This window comes from Acanthaster planci, linkage group LG03 (genome assembly GCF_054643075.1).
Source record: "Acanthaster planci isolate LZ-2023a linkage group LG03, COTS_SCS, whole genome shotgun sequence".
Classification (NCBI taxonomy): domain Eukaryota; kingdom Metazoa; phylum Echinodermata; class Asteroidea; order Valvatida; family Acanthasteridae; genus Acanthaster; species Acanthaster planci.
In genome coordinates, this window is record NC_141779.1 from 22527274 (window position 1) to 22541193 (window position 13920).

Consider the following 13920-nt stretch of genomic DNA (forward strand, 5'->3'; position numbering starts at 1 on the left):
CTTGTTGGCTTTGATAAATATCCTGTGGGAAATTTAGGCGCAAAAAGGTCGTTGGTTTTGTTCATATTCTACAACTCACCTCCAAGATCGGTTATGAACCGATGTGATTCATATGTATTTTTTCACTCAAATAAAAATAAGACATAAACAAACTTCGCCGGACATGTACCGAACTGAAAATAACAAAATGCACCCCATCAAAATGGAGGATATTTACTGACAGGAACCTCAGTTGCAATTACTCAAAATGATTGAATGGTTGGTTAATGACCAATGCACAGCATGCACCCCACTGATTAATACCAGGCTATTTGTGCGTATGGTTAATGAATAACCAAGTTTAATTGTACCAACTGATGAAGTATTCATCCTTGATTCCGTGCAGGCCTGCCGTGTTTTGGGCGTGTGTCCAGGTATCTTTCAATGGGTAACTGTGTTAGTTTGCAGAACGACAATTACCAAGCCTGAATAATAAACTTGATGACTGGAATAGTGAGACCACGCGGGTATCTTGATTTTGCGCTTGAGACGCGTCTACTTGCATGTTTTACTTTGTTTTAAGAACTGTATTAGGATACTTTTAAGAACGTTTGAAATAAGCCCAGTGCCACTTAAGATGACAGTGCGACGCGCTTTACGTCGCTCCAGTTATTGAATTTTGAGAAGTAGCTCTAAATAGCTTGTGTTCTTTTTGATTTTTCGAGCATTATTTGGAACATTTGGAAATATGTCTTAGGAAGTTTCGGAAATTATTAGTTTGCTGCAAGAAATTCAGAATGAACAGCATGTAATAATGCCCATGTTCACCTAAACTGAATGAGCATAAAGTGTCCTTTTGCCAAGTCAGAATACTGTGGTATTTTTTCATTGCACTGAGAGATATACGTTTACTACTTTGTGACTTAGCCCAGTTGGTAACTACTCTGAAGCTCTCGACAAGTGCATTTATCTTCTGCATTCACAGTCACATGCCTGCACCGACATCAATTTATATCCACTTCCAAAAAGGTACATTCCACTGTTAAACAAACTATTGATTGCCATCAGTCTATGCCCGAAAAGGGGCAAACATGGTTACCACAATGAACCATGGAAGGAAAGATTTTTATTTATTATTTTTTTTATAGCCGTAGACGAGTAAGGTACGGATCGGCGGTGTAATCGTCGCACTTTCGGTACCTTTCAACTCTCCTCCATGCCGTCAGCGCGTGCAGTGAATTATTTTCTCTTTGTCGGTTCGCCAGCCTCCCTTGCGTATAGCTCGTTGAAAGTTAATCAAGTAACATTGCTGTTGATGTGAATGTTCTTGCCAAGTCTCTCCAATCTAATAAATCGGCGTACGAAGCCTGACAACACTGGCAACTCAAACCAAATGAAAGTGATCAATTGTATTTCAGAATGAATAGGGTAGGCGCTAAGTGGATCAGAACGGACGTACTGTCTTCCACAAAATAAATTAGTTACCAATGAATTCAAATTTAAGATTATTTCAAGTGAAAAAAAAGACTTTTGAAATGAAAAGTAAGACAGTTGGTTTACACTCGGCTTGTCGAAAATGTACACCGTATGCAGTACTTCATGCTATAAAATAAAGCAAATAGCAACTTGATGAACAATAACTCAGAGTTTAGAAGCTTCAATCTTCAACATGTCTGTGCTGCGCCAAACATCTGACAACACTGCCGTTGCTCCGTCTGTAACTTCTTAGTCATGATTATAATAATCTCTGTGGTGCAGTTGCATTTCTATTGAAATTGGGAATGCCCCACTAGACATATCGTTTAGCAAGTGTAATGTGTCTCTCAGTTCTCATGAACGGATCTTCTTTCCGGAGCGTACCAATAAGAAACTCAAAACGTTGAGTCAACTTTTTAATACTGTACCTAAAAGGGATATTGCCAAATTTCGCAAGATTAGTTCAAAAACGTGCTTAAGACGTAGGCCTACCTCTAAAGTATCATATAGATCCTGTAGGAGGTAATGCCAGACAAAAAGTTAGAGTTGGTTAGAGTATATTCTGCAAAAGTTCATTTAGGGGTCAATTAAATTTCTACTAATGGCCAAGTTATCTTCTGCTCTGTCCAGAAAAAAACACTACCCTTACCCTGAACTTTCCCTCTTTTCATCTGGCCTTTCTAATTCCAACCCTTCTGATGCCGCTATTGCCGGACTTCTCCGCTGTTGACTCTGCTCTTAACCCACTGAAGACCACGCAAAACCATGGGACTTCAAACCTCCAGGCAACGGTCGAAGATGTTGATTGAAAAATAAAACGGTCGACTTCAACTGAAATTATTCTCTCATCGCTCTTGTTCTGTTGACAATCTTGCTCTCAGACTATGTCAAATAGGCGGAAGGCATCCCATAGTGTGGTAGACCCGTGTATATTACATACCATACAAGCGTACAATAAAATTCCACTTTTTCAAAGAGTTAAATTTGAAAAGTCTGATATTTTTCAAAACGGAATGCGTTGCTTCCTGGTAACCAATGTATAGCACGAACATTTTTGTTCAGAAAGTACCCGTAGCGTAATTTAAACGGGGAGAGGGAGCACAATTGGTTAATAACCAATCTTTGGCTTGAACGAAATAAATCTTCCGCATGGTTCCTAATACTAAACCCTAAGACTTTCAGCTGTTTGCAGTCGATGAGCATTCTCCGTATCAATGATCTTATTCTGCTTATGCAAACTCTACTGTATGAAATTATACATGTGCACCTTATTTAGTCATCTGCTTTGGGCTTATCTTTAATGGTAACTATCTTTAAAGTGTCGACACAGATTTCGAAAAATTGTGACATGGAGTGAAGGAAAGAAAATTCGAACCTATGGTTTGCGTTCATTGCACCTTATTTATATTCATCTCAGCTCTCTACACTGTAGAAAAAATCGGAAACACCCATTTTGAACACCTGTTAGTGTTAATTGTAAACATGTAGTCGTATAAATTTCACTACTTGAGCGTATTTTTGTGTTCAGAAAGGCTCACGTTCTGATAAGCCTTTTTATGTGTTTTCTTATTAAAACCCAAGTGTATCTTTGTGTCTGAATTTATTCACGCATCCAGATGTCTTTGTTTAAAAAATGAACACAACAACGTGCTTAGCTTTGGATCCTTAACACCACAACGCCTTCAAAGAGTGTTACCAGGAAGGCATTTAAAGGCGTAAAAACACTTGTTTTTACAGCGTGGATTTTAGGCAGTGACTGCAACAACGGATTTAAAAATACAGAGATACCTTCGACCAAGACTTTTCTTATTACGCAAGTAGACGTGGGTCAGGTTGATATTAAGCGTCGACCAAACTGTAATGGATGAACAAATCTTGTATAAAATTCACAGATTTTGTCTGTGATATCCAATTCATGCATAACAGGTCTGCTTAATTCTCCCCCTTAAAATGATAATCCGAGTTATGATAATATGGAATAGCCTGAGGGAACACTATGTGGGAAATATCTCTCACTGGCGAGGTTCTGAAATACTCAAGGATTCAGACAGGTAGATTATACTGTCAGAAACGCTGACTGCGTTCTTTTCTGAACATCACGCACACATAAAAAGGAGTGCTACCGCACGCAACTTGGCAGTATTTCCCCACTCTGCAAACCTTCATATTTCATCCAAATTTCATACAAATTATTAAAAAGATATTCTGATTAGTTTGTCATCAAATGAACCTTGTACGAATACGTAAGAGACACAATACAATGTATTACAAATTTTCAGTGAACATTAGAAAAGAGTTTAATAGTCGGCCTGGCTTATTAATGACAAACCTTTCTCATTCGAAAGGACACGAACGAAATTCAAGACCGGCGTCTTAATTACACGATGACACAACACGCTCTCCTCTGCTGGATTCGAACCAATGACCTCAGATCTGTGGTCAGAACACCTTTTTGTCTTAAAAAAGTTTAGTGGTCAATGACTAGCCCCTATCCTTCACCACTAGAAACAGACTGAAATTTTTCATGTCTCTTAATTATCCTCGTCCCATCTATCCTAAAAATTCACAGATATTACTGCCAACAGAACTCCCCAGTGACGATAAGTGACCAAGAAATATCGGGATCTAGATTGGACAGAAGAAAAAAAAAAGAGACAGAGTTAATTTCATCAAGCTACCAGTTGCCGAGATGAAGGCCGCAGTGATAAGTTCATGGCCCAGAGCTATCTCGGTGATAACTGACACACAACATGCCGCTGTGGCATATACGCCGGATATAATAAGTGGTTGATTAGTTTCAATATCTGACAATCTTACGGTAGCCTGTGGATCTCTGTATAAACGGAAACACACAGCGAGCTGGATCCTGACGTCATTTCATCTGTGAGTGTATTGTCCTTCCAGGAAAAATAACTTCTTCAAATCGTCATTGTTATCGTGTATGCGAAAACCGCGCTGGGGTAACTATTTTGTTTCTAAAATCGATTCTAGATAGCGAATGCTTGGTATTTAATCAAACACCATTTTCTATTGTACAATTGATTTACTATTCGTTACCGTCGAAACTGCATTTGGTATGGATAATGTTGAAATTGAAGAATGACGTCAATGGCTCAGTGGCAGAATGACAAATCGGCTCACAGGGTTATCAAATTTCAGGATGGGTAGAACGTCGTGCATCTTAAAATTATCTGGGTGCCTGCCAAAGAACCCCCCCAGCAGGGGCACTTTCCCCATATCTTGCAAAGACAGGACTGCTGACAGTTTGCATTTCTTGCAAACACCCGCCCCCATCTGCAGTTCGTGCTCAATAAATAGTTCTCCTTAAGAAAAAAAAGACTGAAGGGCAACAAAAGTTACACCAACACGCACTTACACCCATCCAAGTAAAACGGAATTTAGGCAATACATCCCAACATAACTGCCAATTATTGAGATAGTAAGATATGGGGCGGAGAGCACCCCCACCTTTGTGTGGGTCATGGTTTGATAGGAATTTCAGGAATTCTCTACAAACTATGGGGGACGTGTTAGGTAACAATATACTCTAGGGTGTGTATAGGGATTGGACACGTGGGGGTACCCCTCGGTCCCATATCTTGCTGGGTATAATTACTGTTTTGTAATGAACAGACCCATGCTCGGAAGAGAATCAACAGAATCTCATTCAGTCCAGCGGCATATCCAGCTTTTGGCGTGTGTGTGTGTGTGTGGGGAGGGAGGGAATTCAAAAGCGAATGCGGCTTTGGGCTCATTAAATATGGTGCTGGGGGGCATTACTCGTGGCCCGTCATCCTTGCTTTATTTCATGGTTTTTTTTAAGAGTTTTGGTGCGAATATTTTATAAATAAATATACCGATTACTTTCTTACGTATGAAGTATTCTTTGAAAAACAAAAATCCGTGGGGAGCGGGGGACGTTTCTCCCTGCCCCCCCCCCCCCGGATACGCTACTGATTCAGTCTCTACTCTCAGAATAGGTGGACGGGTAGTAATATCGCCTGGTTTATTTGTGAAGGAAAGAAAATCCTATAATCTTTGACATAGGAAGCAATGAAATATGAAAAAGAGGCTTGTTGTAAGAAAATAGACATGAAAGCATTTAAAGCAAATGTTGCGCGTATTTAGCTTTTCCATACCGAATTCGTCATTAGTGCATAAATGACCACATTCAGGAACGTATTTTATCAACATATGCACGTACAATTCAAAGCTGATTTCAGCATTGCAATGCTGAAACCACTTTTGAAATTGCTTTCTTGCTAAGGTCACAAATTCGAACACTTTAGGATAACATTCAAATCCAACTTACTTTAAAAAGCTGGAGAGGGTTCATCCCTCACATAAGTTTTTATAAACATCAAAAGTTGCTTTGAAACCAGTTAGTCTACCACAAACATGTTACACAAGAGGGCGTACATATATTTTGTACGTGTATGGCCCTTAATTGCGCTGGGCCATCGGGTGATTCTGTACAAAATTTTTGTCGAACTCGGCTATCACCACCAATCGATCACCATGTCATTCCAATTTACTGTCGTGGCAAACTGTCTTGAAATAAGTGGCGTTATGTTGGATCGGAGATTGTGTATAGGACCGAACGGCTCTGTAGCGTGAATAAGCGATCGCACATCTACGAAATACACCCTACGGTTGTATTAAAGCTGAGTTATATCATAAACTAGTCAAACAGAGGAATGGCGCGAAAAATTAGCCTTAAAGGAAACCCATTGGCCATGAAAACATCCAAATGCATCGCCAGGAGAACATCTAAATGCATTCACATTCATTATGAGCGGCTGGAGAAAGTCAGACACAAGGAATTTTTTAAGAAGGTCCACGTAAAAATAATCGAGTTTATACAAACATTTAAGAAAATTTAGGATTATATACTATTTAGAAGTCTAACAAAATCATTGAAAAGGAGTGTCTGTAATACAATTTTTTTTAAGAACTGAAAAATTAAATCAACTAAAGCCGGGTTCTACTCATAAATAGGAGGTTTGCACTGCATACTTTCCCCATGTCTTGTGAAATTTGCTCAGCAAAAGTTTATTGACGGTTTTCTCAAGACGCCGAAAAGTCAGGCGAGCGGGTTTAACTCCCTAAATCTGCAAAGAACTTTGTTTCTTTGATCTTGTTTGAGAGCTATTTGCCACGCCATTAATAATAATATATTTGTCAACATCAAAGTCGATGCTTTTCATTTAGACTATTAGCTTTCGGCAGCATTATCACCGACACCATAGGATCAGGTGTATTTGATAATGTTTAATATCCAAAATCCCTAAAGAAGTTTGTTGCTTTGGCCTAGTTTGAGTGCTGCTTTTCTTCCTCGTTAATGATAATTATGTCCCGCGAAACCCACGTCGAAGCCTTCATACCCCTTGGCAATAGCTCACTGAGATTCCAGTGACGAGATCCGGAAATAATGAAACATCGTTCAAGAAATATTAATGAAATTTTGTCGCCGGACCTGAGCAGTTAATTTTGGCGCAGTTCTGTTTTTCTCAACCTGCGGGGATTTTCCGGCTTTCAGAGATCTCCGGGTTGTACGTCGGCGTATACACATTTCCAACGCAAAGCTGCAAATCACCCGTGCTCTGTGACCAATTAGCCACGGGGTCAGGGATTTTCCGGACCGTGAACAAGCAGAACCAAATGAAAACTGGACTGCCATTTTCTCAGGGGTTTTAAGACATGTCTAGGTTTTCCTTGGAGGAATTAGGTTACATGAGCGCCTTCCCCTGCGCAGTGGAGGGTATTCTGGGTGGACTCTGCATGGATAGTTTGTCTATCCTGCAAATTCGTTTGCAGGTGCCGATAACTATATGGACGCGTTCACCGTTCTTGTCCAATCATTCACCTGTACTGTTCAAAATTAGGTATTACAGGGGAGGGAGTTGTCCCGGAGAAATATTGGCATTTTAAAAATACGAATTGAAAGTGCCGACTCTTTAGAAACTGTACAACCATCTTTCTTTTGAGGAAGAGGATGCTTTTAAGGCTGAACAGAATTGGAGACTGTGAGACGTTTGGTGGCAGCAAACATATTGGTCTCAGTTCTGAGCAAGTGCTCGTTGTGAATAGGGACCGATATTTCAGCAGCCACAGTCATCTCAACGTCTCGCATTTGACAATCGTTTCGGGAAAAAAAATCCCTCACGGACCCATCCTTTAATCGACCGATCTTCATCCGTCCAAACCATGCATACTGAGTAGGGCCTATGCCCTTTGCTGGCCAAGTTCTCGAGCTCAGAGATTTTTTTGGTACAACTCAAGTAGCATGGAGAACAAAGTTTTTGTCCAAAATGTTTCTTTCCATATTCTTGTTGTCGAATATCGGGCTATTAGTACTCGCCTGACTGCACTGCCTACCTTCCCATTCCTTGTTTTAGACATTGCTATGCTGAGTACAGAATGTGTACCACCACGGTTGTTTCCCGTAACTTTATTGTGCAACTCATACCTACAGGTGATCGCTTGTAATTCAGTATCGTATGGTAATATCGCTGTTACCATTCACTCTCATCTCAATAGCTGAACAAGAATAAATATTTACTTTTGTTCTTGTCAAACGTCACATTTAGCCTTCGCAAATGCCACGTCTTTAAGAAATCAACGGGGAATTATAAATTGACTCTGGAGTATATCTGAAACCCTATGCTTGTTTTTTTGTCTTAGCATGGTATTGATGGCCATGAAGTGACCCAGCACGCTGGCACTAACCACCCACTGCATTGTGTACTGTCAAACGGTTGCTCATACTGACGCTGTAATTTGCACATATTATATAAATTTGTCCCTGAGTGTCACTCACATTGAAGCAAGCATGTCTTGGCGCTATCGCTTCGGTGACACATGGAGCCTGCGGTAATCAAATCACGCACTGTGATTTGTGAACGCAGGAGATGGCGGCACTATGATACACGTCAAGTGGGCGTGCATGGTAAATCCTTTATCACTCAATTTGAGGCTGAAACATGACATGTGGTATTGTTTTTGCCTAAGCATTGGACTTGAAAATAGCCTTGACGAAAAGCACAAAACAAGGAGTTTCTCCAGTTAGACGGCACTGCAATAGAGCCTGAAAGTAAGAGGTCACGCAGCAAGCTTCCGGAACCCTTGCGCGGTCTGCCTATGGGGGTTTTTACATTAGGCCGTCCTATCACGTTTGATAATTTTTGGAAGCCTAATTCCTTACTGAAACCACCCAATGAAACACTCATGCTGGAATTTTACCTTTGTCTTCATCAAGTAATATTTTGGAAAAGTCACACGGAGACCGGTAAAAAACGAATTTTATTAACGACCTTTCACTTCCGGCGATATCGTGCCTAGGTCTCCATGTTCATGCACGTTCGTTTCCATTCCCCATGCTTTCTTGAAAACGAGATTGTACAACGTTGCAAAGATTTACCTCCCTGCAGTCGATGGAGATTCCGTTGAGTTGACATTACGCAGTTGTTTTCAGCAAAGGTTAGATAAAATATTAGAATCTTTCGTAAAAGTAGAACATAGCTTTATGTTTATTACCTTATAAATTATAAAACTATGTAAAATATTTCGATCTGTTTTTATTTCGGCTTTTACCCACGGACTACCATAAATTAAATTTCAAATCGTGAATGTTCATCTGTGTACAAGACTGCCGCCTTGCGCTGTTCTTCATGTATTTTAGATTTTTGGAAGTTATGAGTCAATTTTTGGCAGGATATTTCTCTTTTAGGTCAGGTAATTTTTCAGTTTCTATAAATTGATATACTAGCAACTATTTTTTTCAAAGCCCCTTTTCCAAGTGTGATTTTTTAAGAAGAAACCGAACGAAAAAAATATTATAAATTCTAAAATCTTTGCACATTATTTTTCCTATCCAAGGGTTCCGGAAGCGCGCCACCAGGGGTCAACTTTCAGGCTCTATTATATTTGAAATTTAAGTTACTAAATTGGCCTTTTCACACCTGACAAATCTACAGGGGTGACGCAACATGTCGTGTTTCCTCCCGGACAATTTTTCAACCCAGGACTAATCCCGATTCACCGTTAAGACTGATTGGATTTGTGTTGAAGTCAACTCTGCTCCTGACCAGGGGTAGGATTTTGATCCCTTGTTTGAAATTATTGTCCCGAGTTAAAAATGGTAGAGTGAAAAACGTGCGGCCCAGGTTGAGCCAATGGATAGTTTGGTATACAGGTTATTGTATACTATAGGCTTTTATATATGTCTGTATACTTGTATTTAAATTAGGGACACATGAAGCGTGTGAGCACATTTGCATCTACAACTCCTTCGAATGTCAAGTTTCAGACGGCAACCTCTATCATTTTTTACTCTTTATAAAATACAATAAAGCCGAACGACCTCAATATAAAACATAATGTGTGGACCCCATCGTTTTTGATATAGCGGGGCTGTTCTGTTTTTTCTATTCACTGTTGTATTATTACTATCAGAAAAATGAAAACAGACAAACCAATGTAAACCTGGCGAGTGCTCGCCCAAAGCAGCTGATGTGCTTTGAGAAAGCGCGTTACGGGATTTCCAGGCACAATGTCATGTAATGGCAACAGACACTCCACACAGCCAGCACTCGGACTGGGTTGATGCTGCACAATGCCCATCTCTGGGCTGCACCCTGGGTAAAACAAGCTCCGCTGGAGACAAGGTTGATACCACCGTAATCAGGATTGAGCGTGTGGTTGAAAAAAAAATCTAAAACTCGATCCAGACTTTCCCTGGTTCTCCAAGGGTTGATTTCAAGAGACTTTAGCGCAGAAAGGCCTGTTGTATGATAAATGGTTATGTCGTTTCGTTATTAAAATCCATCGACATAATAAAAGTGGCCTGCAAACAAGCTTTTAAGCTCAGCCGTGGTTTGTTTTCGTCAATGGTGCCAGCAGGTCTTTTGAAACTACATTATTTTGATCTAATTCAAAGAAAGGAAGTACCCATCAGCAAGGGTATATCTAATCTTGAGTGATCTATCCTGCTATAACACTATTATGAAAGTAGTATTTGTAGTTATTAACCTAACTGACATGTTCGACATAGGTTGCCCAAAATTTTTTTCAGTTTATATCGGGAAATAAAATAAACTCAAATAAACAGCTCACCCGTTGTCTAAAACGTTGACAGGAAAGACATTAAGATTGCTAAAGTTATCATCGTTATAGGCATAATATTATGAAGATTATCTTCATATGAAACCTTTACCTGCTGTTCCCGCCCTTCATCTAAAGGGGAGTTATGTCTCTGTGCTTCGCAGGGCAGCTGATCAACTAACCCTGTCATTTTGTCTGTAAGGTCAAGAAATAAAGCAGATGAGAAGAGAATTACATGTACACCCTTTATCACTCATAATTGTTGGCATTCCAGTTTTTGTTTTTACTTTTTGGATAAGAAATGACTTGATTAATTAAAGATAACTCTAACAAAGTCTGAGTGCGACCACAAGAGTGGATTTCTGGTGCCATTAGTCAAATTTAGCGTATTGCCTTTTTCTCCGCAGTTTTGCGATCGCCATTTTTTTTCTTAGTCAGCCTCCGAATCTCGCAGGACCCTGGGTACTGGAGAATCGATATGATGCCAAGGTTTTAAGAACGCATCAATCGCACAATTACACGCCGAGTGTTGCTCTGGGGATGGCCGCCTCAAACAGCATATTAAATGCGGACGAATTGTACTCGTGGCGACAGCTATACAACCTATGCCGGGAAATTTCCACCAGCAGGCCTTCGGCTTTTTCGTAGAGGGGGCAAAATCAATTGCAGCAGGCTGGGAAAATATTGACTTATGTTGGAGAAGACTGGGCCGAATTATGGTTGGAAGTCCTTAGAAGTCCACGCTTCTGGTGAGACGGTGCGTGCCGATCATATTGTTTGGTTCCCGTAAATCAACCGAGAGGATAAAAACAAATTGATTTGATGTCTGTGATTGTTTTAGAAGTATTTTATCGTGATTTTATATGATGCAGGCTCAGCAGGCATTCGTCACAAAGAAAAAGATGTCAATGTCTCAATTGCCTGGATTTTTAAAAATGCTAGTATAGGCCTAATTATAAAAAGTCTTCGTTTTATCAACAATATAATGTACCTTATGATGGGGCAGGTCTATTTGATCTGTTTATCAAAAGGTAAGGGATTGGGTCAATAAGAGACGAAATCGAATCAAATTGAAAACTCTTAGTTTGTTTAGTCAGCTGTTGGATGAAACGGTGCGAGTTGGGAATATATTAAATACAGAGTTGCCTTGGCTTTCGGTTTCTAGTGCCATGACCAATCAGCTGGCATCTACCTTACGTCAACATAATGCACTATGTTGACAGTGCTATCCAAAATTAGTCTTTATCTCGTTTCTGAACAAGCGCTCCGATTGGTTGGCCCCAGGGGTCCCATAAATTTGCAGCCACACAAGTATGCACAACGAGACTTCCTTTCCTTTGGATAGTATTTTTCCGGTGGTATAAACTGACAACCCTCACCATCGCATTCGCTCCTGAAGTCAGATGAATCTTATGCTGTGAGTATTACACTTATTATCAATATGTCGTTGTTCCTATAGACCTTGGTGTTTCCCTGGTTTTAAAACATGTGCAGCAGTAAATAAAAGCGACCTTAATCAGGGGTGGATCCGGGAGTTTTTCCATGACGGGGTGGGGCAAGCCAGAGATCATTTTTGTAATGTCTAAGTTTTGTGAACAAATGGACACGCTGATGAAACATTACGTGAAACACAGTTTTTGCAATGGTGTCGGTGCATTAACATTGGTAAATTTTGTTTGATGGGGAGCTATTTTTCGTATAACTTAGTGGTAATTTTTTTCTGATGATTTTCCCCATTTTTTTTTACCCTTGTTTGTCCCGGGGGAGGGGTTCGACCCCAGAGATCCGCACCTGTAGTTCCATGCTTGAGGGGCAAAAACTAGTCTTAAAGGTGTTCAAAGTGGGGAAGCCTTCGGTTATGACCATTGCAGTCAGTGTACATAAAGACTGTTATGCGCAGTTGTGATAAAATTTGAATCGTTAAAACTTCTTGTGTCGTGTCTCTTTTAAACCCAACTGTTTGCCAAGCAGATAATTTTCCCATCCTCTTTCAACTGCCACAAAGCGTGCCAAGGAGACTGAAGCAAGACACAGGGTTAATTTTCGCTAATCGATCTCTGTTGATTGAAGCCTTTTTAGATTGATTAAAGCCCCCGAGGTGTTAAACTGATTTCTGTGTATAGCAACAGGAATTTAATCAAATTAATCGTCCCCTTACGTTTGTGCATAGCTCTAGCAAGAAGAAAACAATCAAATTTGGAGCTTAGTTTCAGGTTTTGGCACACAAAGTACAACTAAACACTCGGTGCGAGAAAATTCAGACTAAACTCAAACAGCGAAAGAACTGAACGCACATTCTGCCATAGAATCAGACTGAAAAGATATCGCGGAAAAATCCATGGGGTTTAATGATGCATGTGCATCAATGCTTAGAACAGTTATTATGGAATATGTTAGCATTGTCAAAAAGGCACATCATTGTAAATCCAAAATATAGATGTTAAACTGTTCACGTAAAAAGCAATATATAAACCTATTATCTATTATAGCATTGCTACAATCTTTACAGAGATACAACCTAATGGACATCAGTGTTTTCCTTCTTGGAAAAAAATCTAACTGAGGGGTAGTAATTGTCCCAGGAGACAACTGTGGCCCCCAGACAGACTGAGACTACTCAAACAAGATATGGTTTCCAAGCTGATTTTTCATATTTACTGCAATGCTTTACCGCAGATTTTTCAGACGTATTAGCTTTAGAGCCCACGTGCACCCACTTGGCACTGGGCCAAAAAATCAGTGAAATTTGCAAATGACGCAAAGTGACGTGTGATGATTGGTTACCATTAAGTCCTTTTTCAGGAACACCGTTATCTAGGCAGAGCGTATATTTAACTCGAGTCCTTAATCGAATCCTCTTTTACTTCAAAAGCTTTTTTCCTACCTGGGCAATTCGTAAGCTGAGACCAGTGCAGCGGCGACCATGCATTTCAATTAAATTGAAATCCGTCCACTTTGTCCAAATAGGCATCCCTAGTGTCTGTACATTTCAATGGTCGCTATCTCCCACAATAACAAATCAAATAAAGATCCAGACAAAAACAGACTTAAAAAGCTTGTTGTTTGTAGACTGAATTTAACCGCATACAGCCAAGGCATAATAATACATTATACATTCAAACTAGTGATTCCTTTTTGTTTTCATGATGGCAAACACCGTCTGAAAACTCCAGTTACATGAGCGTTTTATCAGGGGTGTTGTGACCAGGAGGGCTGTGTCCAATATACTCTCACGGGAAAAAAATAAAACCCATGAAAAGATACGAGACTAGAATCTTAAAGTGAATTTAGCGAAAGAGGGACAAAAGAGGGAAAGATGTTCGTGTGCTGCAAACCAAAAACTGTTGTGCAAATTTTAGCATC

General features: G+C 40.0%; 1 protein-coding gene across 6 annotated transcripts in view; it reads left to right on the top strand.

The window, feature by feature from the left end:
* LOC110991061 (oxytocin receptor A-like) overlaps window positions 1-13920 on the top strand; it is a 47357-nt gene that overhangs the window by 4309 nt on the left and 29128 nt on the right. The window contains exon 3 of one of the 6 annotated variants that reach the window (XM_087134207.1): window positions 9432-9547. The exons of 4 other annotated variants lie outside the window; for them this stretch is intronic. The gene's annotated coding sequence lies outside the window, so the exon portion shown is untranslated. Of the gene's footprint in view, window positions 1-9431; window positions 9548-11017; window positions 11975-13920 lie in introns of those variants that run through there. One more of the 6 variants, XM_022256171.2, reaches the window with a different exon arrangement.